The 13,469-nt window shown below is 41.0% G+C and overlaps 1 pseudogene; it reads left to right on the forward strand.

Annotated features, from left to right (window-relative positions):
- Positions 1-13,469, forward strand: part of LOC118825951 — a 43,232-nt pseudogene that overhangs the window by 13,595 nt on the left and 16,168 nt on the right.

A 13,469-nucleotide genomic window follows, 5' to 3' on the forward strand; every position in this document is an offset into this window, starting at 1 on the left:
TTACTACATTCATTATCTGACAGCGCGTGGGGCTCAAGATGCTAACAAATTTGGCTGTCAGAGAACCTCACTGTTTGATCTACAAAAGGCAGAAGATATCATGGCCACCATCATATTTGTATGTCCAGACTAATCTTTTTCCACTTTTTTCATAAATATTTATTTCTGAATCTTAATCATTGCGTTACTTTTAAAATCTATATGTTGTGTTTTTGCATGCGTACTCCAGATTTTGTTTTCATAAGTTAAAACAACTTCTAACAGTTAAAGAAGAAGGTCTGCTAACTGTTCATGTTTTTGCTGATTTTTAGTGCACAGTGGAGGAGCTGGATTATCTTGGTCACCTATTATTGGTTTTCTCTCTGAACCTCAGTCTGGACCCGTTGAGTCAGTTCGTAAATTCTTCCCAGAAACTTGGATATGGCAACTTGCTGAAGTGGGGTTAGTGAACACTGTACAGCAGATTGGTTCTAAAATCTGACTGACTAAGCCACAATTGAAAGCATTGTAAAACTGTATATATGCACACCCATGACCATGGCCATTACAATCTATGAGGACACCGAGGTTCAGACTTCTGTAGTTTTGCATGAGTTTTATTTCCCACATATGTTCAGTTATGAAGTTCACCGTGGAGGCAGCGCTGTCCTGATACTGTGTTGGCCTATCATTTTTAAAATCTCGCATGCCAATCTAATCTAATCCTACAACTGAATCTCCACTGACCTCAGAACAACTGTAGACTTACTGTCCACTATGTTTAGCTGTACATAAGATGCTATGCTGACCCAGAGCGGCTTTGACTTCTTTAAGATGAACAGGTAGGCTCTGCGGCACATATAATATAGGCTATAGTTATGATAAAAGGCTTCTATATGAATCTGAGTGTTTATGAGGGCTGTGAATGTTTTGCGTTTAATCTGCTTGTCTCAACAGACGATCATATCATTACTGTCACATGAGCTGCTGCTAATAATGACAGACAAGCACTAAAATAGCCTTAAGTATTACTGAAAAAAACAATTTATTTGTCATTTAAGTTTACAGTGTACTATCAGTCTGAATACATTTTAATTAATTAGTCAAGATTTATTTATATAGAGTGAGCATTGTCACAATGCAGCTTTACAGAAAATCCAGGTCCAAATTCAAAATGAGCTAGCAAAGGGTGACAGTGGCAAGGAAAAACGCCTCAAGAAGCCAAGGGGAATCTATCCTCCTCTGGTCGATTCTGGATAACAAAACAATAATACAAAAGCAATGTGAATAAAGGATGAGATTTTACAACTACAATAGTGCGTTTCCTGAAGAAAATGCAGAGTGGTTGCGCAGCTGAAGCTTGAAGTTGCCAGGTGGTTGCTTAGGTGTTTCTAGGCAGTTGCTATGGCATGAGGTAGCTGTCAGGCAAAGAAATAATTGGGCTTGTGTGGGTGGCAAAATGAATGGGAGTCTATGGGAGAAATGAGGGATGAGGGGAAAAAAAGACAAACAGATGAGTGTGTGTCTGAACAACATTGAATTTGTGCTCAAAGGCCTACTCTGAGATAGTATATGGGACACTGAGTGTTTCAGTCGAGCAGGAGTACAGTAGATGGACATGCAATTTTTTACTCTCTTCAATCTTTTACTCTCTCTCGTGATCTGTCACTAATGTAGCCTTAAAATAGCACAGAATTTCTTGCAGTGCTGCAAAACAAAAGTTGGTCACATGATGACATCAGTGGCCAAATGATCACACGATAATAGTAGGGTTGAGGTAGACAAGTATTTGAGTAGGATGGAATATAAATATACACAGGAATGTACAATGCAACAGTTTTGCTTGCATCTGTAATTAAAAAAAATATTCTGTGTAAAAATAAATATTAATAACGAGAGAGCACCGCAGAGAGCAGAGATAGCGAGCAGACCAGCAGAAACCAACATACAGAGCTAATGAGCAACGGTGAGAAAGTAACTTGATGAAGCGAACTAAATTATTTTCCTTTACTGACCCCGGCCCCACGACTCAGAAGGATAAGTAGCATAAAAGATGTGTGTGTGTGTGTGTGTGTGATAACTTCATGTACGTTAATTACTCTATTACTTTGGTAGCTACTAACTTTGAACTATATAGAAAGTCAAGTAGTCCAAAAATAACTGAAAAAATCAGGCTACATTAATATAGTAATTCTTTGGATTAGGTGAAATTATATTTTTAAACAGGCAATTGGTAACACACACACACACACACACACATCTAAACCGCTTATCTTTCTGGGTCGCGGTGGGGTGCTGGAGCCTATCCCAGCTGTCATTGGTCGGAAGGCAGGATACACCCTGGACAGGTCGCCAGTCCATCACAGGGCAGACAGACAGACATACACATTCACACACACCTAGGGGCAATTTAGCATGTCCAATTTGCCTGACCACATGTCTTTGGACTGTGGGAGGAAACCCACGCAGACACGGGGAGAACATGCAAACTCCACACAGAAATGACCCTGGCCGCGCAGCCGGGAATCGAACCCAAGCCATTCTTACTGTGAGGCAACAGTGCTACCTACTGCGCCACCGTGCTGCTGCAATTGCTAACCTGTAGTGAAAAATATTTTTAAAGTAACCCTTTCAGCACTGTTAATAGGTGGGGCCAGGTATTAAAGTGGTATGAAGTGAGCAGCCTTTAACGGTGCTACACATACACTATGTGAAAAGCTGGTCTTTAGCTGTACTAAGAAAACTTTCCTTAAATACAAGATTTTGGTTGGCAAGGTCAGCAGGTAACAGGTTTTTCCAGTAATAATCCATAATCAGAAAGTGCAGGTGGACTGACCTGCCTGCCCTTTAAACCTGAGTCGTGTGCTATGATCATGATTTATTTTATTGATGAAAGATGAAGAGAGTCAATGCAACCTTTCCACAGAGACTCTGGATCAGCACAGGTTCCTGTCACTGTTCCTGACACTATCACCACTTGGGAGGCGGACGCTTTCTGTCTGTCCTCTAGAGGTCTGGGAGTGGCTCCTCCTGCTCAGCTTCGTGTCTTCCAGCCCTTCTTCCTGGAGCTCTCGCTGCCCTACTCCATCATCCGGGGAGAGGAGTTTGAGCTGAAGGCCACTGTCTTCAACTATCTCTCCAAGTGCATTATGGTACTGTAAGATCAACATTTTCTGTCTTCACCAGTCTCTCATCACTTAACATCCACAGTAAGCTGATCTCCTGTGCTTCACGGACAGGTTAAAGTGACTCCAGCTCCTTCCTCACACTACACTCTGAAACCCTCCTCTGATGGAGAGTATTCATCCTGTCTGTGTGCAAATGGTAGAAAGACCTTCAAATGGACTCTTGTTCCCTCTGTGCTTGGTGAGTTCTAAACCTCTCAAGTTCAGACATAATCTCACATTTCTGTTGAATTGTTTTTAGTGCTAATAAACTCCTCCCTGCATCTTTTGATGTGTTTTAGAGATCCTGAATGTGACAGTCAGTGCTGAGGCAGAACAGTCACAGACTGTGTGTGACAATGAGATTGTGAGTGTGCCTGAGAGAGGCCGCATTGACACAGTCACACGGAGCCTGCTTGTACAGGTAGGACTGAAAAGTTGCCTTTGAAATGCACTCATACATTTATACAAAGTTGGGAGGGTTATTTTTAAAAATGTATTCCAGTACAGTTTACTGATTACCTGTTAAAAGTAAAATAATCTGATTAGTTTCTGTTACTTTTGAATTGCTTGTCTTTATAAAGTCATAAAATTTGATAAAGACAAGAGAAAAATGCAACTAAAATCAAAATTTCAATTTAAAGACAAGAATTTAACGGAACACAAGGCAAACATGAAAACTGCACTGTTTTATGAAACATAATTAAAGATTTTAGGTGATTTAAATATTGTGCCTCGCATAAATAGTCACTAACCTCACATTTAGCAAAATGGCCAAAGTGGAAGAATATATGTAAATATTTCAAACATAAAGCTGACAAATTTGTACTGTATAATTTGAGTTTAAACATGTACACTTACGAGCAGTGACAATGGGGACATCTCTGCAAGAAAAAGATTTCTCCAAAAAACAAAAAAAATATTTTAACAGGAAAAAGAAAAATTTTGGAACACAGACTAAAGCTCTGAGACTAAAACACAAGGAAATAATTTGTATGTAGGATAATCCAGTTCATTGAGTTATATGCAAATGCATTACAGTTAAAAACTAAACTGCTCTCCTGGGATGATGCCTTATTTGTTTAAAATCTGTTGCTTTTTATACATTTACATTTACAGCATTTAGCAGACGCTCTTATCCAGAGCAACTAACAAAAACTGCTTTGTCTATCTAGAGAAAGTATCTTTGCTAGTTACAAATAGGTTAGAGAGAAAGCTAGTCCTGAGCTCAGATACTGCTAGAAACAAAAGCCCATGTTGATACCTAGAGAAAAGGAACAGAGTTAAACACAGTACATTGCAATACATTTCAATAAGTGCAGTACAATACATTACAATACATACTTAACTCAGTGCTCACTTAAGTGCTGTAAAAAGAGATGTGTCTTCAGTCTGCATTTGAAGACAGCGAGAGACTCTGCTGTTCGGACAGCCAATGGGAGTTCATTCCACCACCTGGGTGCCAGGACAGAGAAAAGTCTTGATGCTTATCATCTTCTTGAAGGATGGCCGGTCAAGCTAAGCAACCAGTGTGTCAGAAGGTGGAAAAGAAAGCATTAGTTGAGTGTCATCAGCATAGCAGTGATAAGAGAAGCCATGAGAGGATATTACATCACCCAGAGAACTAGTGTAAAGTGAAAAGAGAAAAGGACCCAGCACCGAGCCTTGTGGGACACCAGGGGAGAGCCTGCATGGTGCGGATGTGGACCCTCTCCATTTTACCTGATAAGAGTGACCCTCCACTTGAACCACTTCCACGCAGAGCCAGTGATTCCAAGGTTGGTGAGGATGTCCAGAAGGATTGTATGGTTGACTGTGTCAAAAGCTGCTGAGAGGTCAAGAAGAATCAGGACAGATGACAGTTTGGCTGATCTTGCTGACTGGAGCTTCTCAGTCACTGCTATAAGGGCAGTTTCTGTTGAGTGCACCAGTTTGGAATGGAACTTGACCTGATGACAAGGAGTTGTTTATGAGAAAAGTGATGAAGGACTGAAGATTGACTGGAGCAAAGTGGATGGGATGGGATCCAGTGGGCAAGTGGTTGGATTACTGGATTTGATCAGTTGTAGGACATGATCTGTGGAGAGTGGAGAAAAACAGTTTAGGGGATTGAGAACAAGAGGACAAGATCTAGTGGAAGGAGTGGAGACAGGGGGGAAAAAAGACTGGCTGATTCTATCAACCTTCTCCTCAAAGAAGGTGACAAAATCCTCAAGGGTGAGAGAAGAGTGTGGAGGGGGAGGAGGAGGGTTGAGGAGAGAGAAGAAAATGCTAAAGAGCTTGGGTTGTTTAGATGCTGATGGTTCCAGTTTCCCTCTGTAGAAAGAAGACTTTGCAGCAATAACTTCGTGAGAACTTAGAAAGGAGAGATTGGTAGGACTGAAGATCCAAGTTAAGCTGGGATTGCCTCCACCTTCTCTCAGCCTTCCTTTGCTCTTGCCGTTTGCTGCATAGGACACCTGTCAGCCAGGAGGCAGGTGGGGAAGATCTTGCTGGCCTGGAAGAGAGAGGACACAGAAAGTTAATTGCAGATTAGAGTGAAGAAAGGAAAACAGAAGAATATCTAACTCATCAATAAAGTTGCCTAGAGGAGAGTGAGGATGTTAAAGGACAATGATGTGATGTGGGGAAAAATACAGTGACAGCATGGGACTTGAAGTGTATTTTGAAAGGAACCTTTTGATAGAAGAAGGTAAAAACACTCTTAACATGGAGTATAAGCTGATGTCTGAAGTTCCAAGTATCTAGGAGTTCCCTGTGTGCTCTGTTTGTGCAGGGGCTAGGAATGTGAGTTGGGGGGCCCTTGGTCTCTCAGGTACAAATAGATGAGATCATTCTAAAAAGAACCATATGCTCTGTCTCCTGTTTCAACAACAAGAACCATATATATATGCTGTTGGTCATTCTGTTCGGGGGAGGACATTTAGAATTGGCACGGATCCTCTCCCAGGTGCTCTATAGTGCTTGATATGATGCTGTTTTACTATGTAATAAATCTTTTGCTAGCAACTCAGTATCGGCGGAGTTTTTCTTCACAACAGCTACACACCATCGCCACTAAATAAACAACAGACTCAAAGGAGGAAACTGAAAGACGAGTAAAAGCAATTGGAGTGAAACTGCTTTTATACCGAAGTCAAAAGATCAATCTGGTAGATGTCTTTTTTTTCAGACCCCCCCCCCATCAACAATAATTAAAAAAATACAGACCATTCTAAAAACTCTGACTGGCCATCATTTGTGTTTTCATATTATTGTGTCGTGCTTGGTTGATAGTACTTTGTAGACGCTCCCTCAGCTTTCAGTAGTTTCAGCGGTCTACAGAAATCAATGTGTAATATGAGAATAAAAGGCATTAATTTCAATGAAAACTATGTGGGAGTCAATTGTCCTGAGCTGGGCCTAGACTACATGTACATTTTTAGCAAGATTTTAACCTCAATTTGCCCTTTCTGATGAATTTTCCTAATCTGAAGCAATTTTCCAGGTCAGGAGCTCAATCTGAAGCGATTGGCTGCATGGATGATCTGGTAGTGAGAGAGAGTGAATCTTTAGCCCTCCGATTGAACTCTGAAGTGACCAAAGGCCTGTTTGATATTTATGACTCAAAACATTCATGAGTCCTGTAGCGTGAGATGGTCAGCAATGTAACTAGGGATGCATCGATACCAATACTGGTATTGGGTATCAGTCCGACACAATGCTTGTGTATTCATGCTCGTAACAATTCACTGATACCAACATTCTGATACCGCTGATACTGTGTGATGCAAGCCAAGTGTACGCTGCTGCGCAAATGAAATGAATGAAGCTGGCAGTGAAGGAGGCTCTGCTCAGACAAATTTTGGAGGTCAGACAGAAAGCCATCAGTCACTTTTAACATTCTGTCCTGGTATGATCACATCAGAACTACTAATACTATTCATTTTCGTCTGTTTTTAAACACACACAAACAATATGGGTCGAGACACGTAGGCCAGCTAAACAGAGACGAAAAGAGTCAATATTTCCTGCTTTACTCTGTTTGACTGAACAGAACTGCAAGGTTAATACAGTGATTTTTTTGTTCATGGACACAGCTGTCTCTAGAGCTGCGTTTCACATAGCATGGATGGGACATTTTCGTACAGTGGGAGTCACCAGATAACAAGAGTTCTAAAAGCGCACAGTGTGTGTCCGGCGGACATCCAACTACAGCTCTACCAGCCAAATAAAATACTTAAGACATAAAACTCCAAAAGTGAGCTCCTCAGATACTTTAGGCTCAGATGTGATTTCCGTGTCACTGTGCTCCAGAGACTAATGTTGGAAGAGGCCAATGAGGAGCATCAAAACAATGAATCGTCTTTTACTGACAGCTGTACAAAAGCACTTTTCTTTGATTGAAATAAGCTTGTAATGCTCAATATGCCATTAGTTGACTGGGAAAGTCCTGCCCTTCAATAAAAAGAGCCATTCAGCCTGCTGCTGAAAACCACCTCATAGATATACTTTACACTCACACAAAAATATATCCTCTTTTTGATGCTCTACTTGCCCTGGAACATTGCTGCTCATACTGTACTTTACTAAAGTACTGTATATTTGTACCTCAGTACGTGCTGTGCTCACGTATGTCATAATCTGACTGCGTGTACCCATATCAGAGCATGTTAAATATCTCTGCACCTTATCCTCACTACCTCATGTTCAGAAATGAGTGCTGTGTTGGCGCTGCACTGTCCTGTCTGTTTACTGTGTCTAATGTGCGTTTTATTTATCGTATTTATTGTATTGTTTCTAGTTTAATGTCTGCACACTTATGTCTGCACGTTTGCACTTTGTCTGTACTGTCTTATTTTGTTCCATGTTGCACCATGGTCCTGGAGGAACGTAATTTTGCTCCACTGTGTACTTGTACATAGATGGAATGACAATAAAAGCCTTTTGAGCCTTGGGCCTTGGTTAAGCCTTGCGTGGTAAAAGCACTCCCTCATTGAGGAAATATCAGGAAGTACAGTAGCCAGAGCAACCTGAAAACTCATGCTACTGAGCCAATTGCTGCAAACTATTTAACCAAAAAATGTTTTTAAGTGGTAATTTGCCCTTCGATTTCAAGTATTTTGGTCTCTCCCTATTCAAAGAGATAGGACCCTGGTCCTATGCCTGGAAATAACTACCCGGCGACATTGCAAAAGTGGTCGCGGAGTGAACAGACTTTCCAGATAGCAAGCAAGCAAAGTTAATTTATATAGCGCTTTTTACAACAGGTGTTGTCACAAAACAGCTTTACAGAAAAATCCGGGTCCGAGCCCCCATGAGCAAGCCAGTGGTGACAGTGGCAAGGAAAAACTCCCTAAGAGCAAGAGGAAGAAATTTTGAAAGGAACCAAGACTCAAAAGGGGAACCCATCCTCCTCTGGTCGACACTGGATAGCAAACAGCGTTAGTATAAAGTATTATAGTACAAAACAGGGAAAACAGGCGGAGCAATGGTTAATTAGGTTAATTTTAGTTTATGCAGCAGCAGCATCATCGGGGGGGTCAATTCATGAGGGTGAGGTTTGCACAGCGTTGTACAGCATGAAGCTCAGTGGTGGTCAAGCCGGTCCAGAAGGCTGACGAGCAGTGGGCACCCGATCAAGGCAGAAGAAGCAACAGCATCAGATGCACAGGATGGGCAGCTGTTCAACATGGCAAAGAAAGGAAATCACACAGAGAGTCAGTTCTGTAAAGAGTGACTGATCACAGATTACAGTATTAACAGAGCAGCAGAGACTCTGGCAGGTCTAGTTATTACAGCCCTTTACTAAAAGGGAGAAACCAGAAGGTAACAGAGACATGAGGGCTTCCACCTTCAGCAAACTTGAGTGAACGCATGAGAGCAGCGGGACGACAGCACCAACACTCCCAGTTTACCATAATACTCTATGACCAAGAACCCCCAGATTGTCACCTTTTATATGACAGGGAAAACTAATTACCAAAGGCTTGACTAAACAAGTAAGTTTTTAGCCTAGACTTAAACACTGTTGTCTGAGTCCCGAGCACTGACTGGAAGATTATTCCAAAGCTGGGGGGCTTTGTATGAGAAGGCTGCCCCCCGATGTAACTTTATTAATTCTAGGTACTAATAGTAAGCCAGCACCTTGTGATCTAAGTAGGCGTGATGGTTCATAGTAGGAGAGAAGTTCACTCAGGTACTGAGGGGTGAGTCTGTTTAGAGCTTTATAGGTCAGTAAGAAAATTTTGAAATCGATGCGAAATTTAACCGGCAACCAGTGTAGGTTTGATAAAACTGGGCTGATATGGTCTGGTTCTTGTAAGGACTCTGGCTGCAGCGTTCTGGACTAGCTGAAGCTTGAAGCTGAAGCTTGTTAAGGATTTTGCTGGAACATCCATACAGCAGGGCATTATAGTAATCCAGCCTTGAGGTAATAAATGCATGAACTAGCCTTTCTGCATCCTGTAGAGATAATGCATTTCTTAATTTAGCAATATTGCAGAGATGCAGGAAGGCTATTCTAGTAATATTCGTTATATGTGCGTCAAAGGACAGATCAGGATCTATCGTGACACAAAGATTTTTTGCTGATGAACCTGACACAACTGAGAAATTGTTAAGTGTAAAATTAGACAGTTTGTTTCTAGATAGCAAATTTGATATGGCCCTGGGCCACATCCAGCATTCACTTGCTCACATACCTCATCGAATGATGGTGCAGGAAAGGGCCAGATGCAGCTGCCAGAACACAGCTTGTTTACTGCCATTAAACTGACGCATCTCAGCCACCTTTAAACAACCATTGCCAGAATTGACTGACCACTCAAAAACACTAGTACAAAAACCAGGCTGTTACAACAACTTCCCTGTTGAGTGGGACTTTTACTGTTGCACAGTGCCCCCAGGCTCGGGGAGAGGTGTTGTTCTTTCACCTCATTGACTACCAGTTGCAGATGGGGCAAATGATAATCTGTTTTGAGACGTGGGCCATATGGATAAAATTACAGGTTTTCTTTCCCGTTTCTGATTACATAATGTCTTTTCATATATTCCATTACTACCCAATCCGGCCTACATTTACATAAATAATGTTTGTTGTTACTTTGATCATACAATTTTCTCATGTAGGCTGAAGGAAGTGAGAAGACCACAAGCCAGAGTTGGTTGCTGTGTCCCCAGGGTAGGTTATGCATTGACTTAAATTCTTACTCTTCACACCAATGTGTCAACACTCTTGTACTGTTCAGTAAAGAATGAGCTGCCTGTTTACACTTTGATTCACAGGAAACAGTGTTTCAGAGGAGCTGGAGCTGGTTCTTCCTGAAGATGTGATAGACGGATCAGCACGAGCTTCAGTTTTGATGAGCAGGGAATAGTTGAGAAGGTCCCCATGACTCCACTTACAAGATTGTCAATAACTTTTGGCCTCACTATAGGTAAATCCCTGGTTGTGTGTGAAAAGCCCAGAATAACAGCAGTTTGGTAAATCCTACAGTTTTTGAAAGCATAGAGCATCACACACTTAACATCAGTCTTCTACAGAATTTTATGCACACACACAAAGCAGAAAAAAAACGAAATGGGGATGAATATGTGGTTGAGAAATGCAGATATCACAGTGAGAGCTGGAGAAATATTTTACTACTAACTGACAGCTGACTTGAAATTATACAGAGACTGACTCTTTGTATGTGTCCAACAAGCTCCTGTGTCTATGCCATGTACTGAACAAGCAGTGTGCCTGCACGCCTCTTCACCTTTTTTCCTTTCTACTAGCTCTCTCATTAGCTTTAGCTTGAATCACTCATTCAGTTACATCAGTTACCTCATACTACAGGACTCATGAACATTTTGAGTCATCAAAATCTAATGTTTGAAAATTTCGGAAGGTCTCCGGTTAGAGGCCTGATTAGAATGTTAAAGCTGGTTTCCCTTTTCACACTACCAGATTATCCACACCATCAGTTGACTCTAGTGTAGTCTAGACCTGGGTGATATCTAAAAATAAAATACCACAATATATAGTTTAAAAATCACAATTAACAATTATACATACATACATCATCTAAACCGCTTATCCTTCTGGGTCGCGGTGGGGTGCTGGAGCCTTCAAAAGTCCTCTCGAAAGAGGCTTATAAAGCTTATCAAAGTCCCCTGAAAGAGGCTCATAAGTTTTATATAAAGTCCTCTTTTCTGGGGCTCATAAGTCTTATCAGATCCAAAATTGTCACCCAAGAATGGCTCACAAGTTTTAAAAAAAATCAAAGAAACGTCCTCTCGTAGAGGCTCATATGCTTTTACATATTATAATTTATACATTCCTAAAGCCAGTCACACAGCTGGAACACAGCCAAGACAAACAACACACACACACAGAACCCAGGTCAACACACACACACACAGTAAGGGGGGGGGGCAATCCCCCTCACACAGAAACACACAGCGAGCTCAAAAAACACAGAAGACACAAATAACATTTAATCCTATAGCATGCTTTTTCCTGCCGCTCCTTTTTCTCTTTTTCTTCTAAATTTATGCTACCTTTATGAGGTGTGAATATTCAATAAAAAGCTGCTTCAGACACTGTTCGTCAACTAGTGTTCGAGTGGGAACTTTACAATTGAATTTTCCATTCCATACCTCCAGTTCCTTTGAACTGACCCGAAATTCACCTAGTAATTTTCCAGGATTTTAGGCCCGTCTAAAACCGCCTCCCAGAGGGCTTTGGTCCAAATCTGCAGCTTCTTTCTTTTTAACTCTTATCTTCTCTATTTTCTTTAACGTCTCTTTTTTTTTCTCTTTTTCTTGCCTCTTTTTTCCCATTAATCTAATTTCCCCTTAATCTAATTTCCCAGGGCCCTGGGCTGTTACTTTTCTTTTTTTTTTTTCCTTTTTTAACCTGATCTGACTATTTCTGTAAGCCAACTTTCATGCAGTGACTAATATACACATGTCTTACTGTTAAGAAGATAAGGGCCCAACCTTCACTAATCTTGCATGGTGTTATTTAGCTCACCTTATTGTTACTAATTAGGCTAGTCCACACTTTTACATCAGCTTTTCCTTTCCCTAATATACTCCCCCCTTATTGTGGCATTTACAATGCAATAAACCCCAATTTAGAACGGAGAAGCACTCCAAACATCAACACAGCATGGCTTACACACACACATGATTCTTTACGGTGTGACTAGACAGCAAACACCCAACAGACCCAACGAATGAAGTAGTGCACAAAAAATGCCCACCTGAATCGCTGGCATGGTGCAGGAGTAAGTGCGCCAAGGCTGTCGGTGATGCAGCAAGCCACAACACGTCTGGAGTTTGTGACCCAAATTCTTGTTGTTCTTTAAGTAGCGATGATGTGAAGATGATGAAGGAGACTCCGCTGACACCGTCTTCCTTGTATAAGATGTTTATTACAAAGTAAAACAGTATCATATTAAGCACTATAAAGTACCTGAGAGGGGATCCGTGCCAATTTAAAGTGTCCCCCCAGAACAGAATATCCCAACTACTTATATATGGTACTTGTTGTTGAAAAAGGAGACAGATGGTCCTTTTTAAAATGATCTCATCTATTTGGAACTAAGAGAGAGAGGCCCACTCCCTATGGGGCCTTTGGACCAGGGGCCCCCTTAACTTAAACATTGCAAACCTGCACAAACAGAATACATGGAACTTCAGACATCAACTTATACTGAAAGTTAAGAGTGCGTTTGCCTTCTTTTATAAAGCTACTCTTTTAAATATACCTCAGTGGAGAAGGGAATACATGGTAATAACTGATTACATGGTAAAAAATGAGTTCACAAGTAGCCACTAAGCACAATGCTACAGAACATCTTGGACATTATGACTAGATAGCCAAGCTTTCATTTAACAATTTTCAGTTGCTGTATTATACTGTAATATGTTATAAAACAGACACTTTTGAATGTAGATGCAAATATATTTCTCCACCACCAGGTTAACTGCTTTTGTACTGAGGACCTTTGGCAAGCGGTACACCTTTATTGATCCACAAAACATTGACAGTGCGAAGCAATGGCTGATAAGTAATCAGACACCAGATGGCTGTTTTATAAGACAAGGACGACTGTTCAACAACAGAATGAAGGTGTGTTATTAGATGATACATACATATGGCCAAAAGTATGTGGATACCCCTCCTAATTATTGAGTTACAGTATTTTAGCCATACCCTTTGCTAAATCAAGCACATAGCCATGCAATCACCATAAACAAATAGCAGAATGGGTTGTACTGAAGTGAGGAATGTTTTTGAGCATTGCTCTGTAAAAAACACCTGTCCTCTGTTGTATCACTCACTACTAGTTCCAA

The sequence above is a fragment of the Colossoma macropomum genome, unplaced genomic scaffold, assembly GCF_904425465.1.
Source record: "Colossoma macropomum unplaced genomic scaffold, Colossoma_macropomum, whole genome shotgun sequence".
NCBI classification, from domain to species: Eukaryota; Metazoa; Chordata; class Actinopteri; order Characiformes; family Serrasalmidae; genus Colossoma; species Colossoma macropomum.